The sequence below is a fragment of the Lupinus angustifolius genome, unplaced genomic scaffold (assembly GCF_001865875.1).
Source record: "Lupinus angustifolius cultivar Tanjil unplaced genomic scaffold, LupAngTanjil_v1.0 Scaffold_521, whole genome shotgun sequence".
NCBI lineage: Eukaryota > Viridiplantae > Streptophyta > Magnoliopsida > Fabales > Fabaceae > Lupinus > Lupinus angustifolius.
In genome coordinates, this window is record NW_017727879.1 from 50,064 (window position 1) to 50,457 (window position 394).

Sequence of the window (394 nt, forward strand, 5' to 3'; positions counted from 1 at the left end):
TAGCCATCAAACATAGCTTTGCTGACTCCTCCTCACTAGAGGTGCATGATGTCGTTTCCTCCTCAGGTACATCCCATACGATGTAGGCTTTCTTAGACTTGAATTCCCTGGGAGTGCTCTTTTCTGAATCAACATTTTTCAGATATGTTGGACATTGAAATCGCATGTTCCTACTTTTCCGCACTCGTGGCAAGTGAAGAGATCTTTGGTATTCTTCCCTTTGTTTGTTGATTCCTTTGCTTCTTTCTTTTGAAACTTTTTGAATCCTCCTTTTCTCTTTATGAATTTACTGAATTTTCGAACAAGGAGACCCATTGTTTCATCATCCAGATCGGAGTCAGATTCATCATCATCTTTATCTTCTTTTGTTTTGGAGGTCGTAGCCGTCAATGTG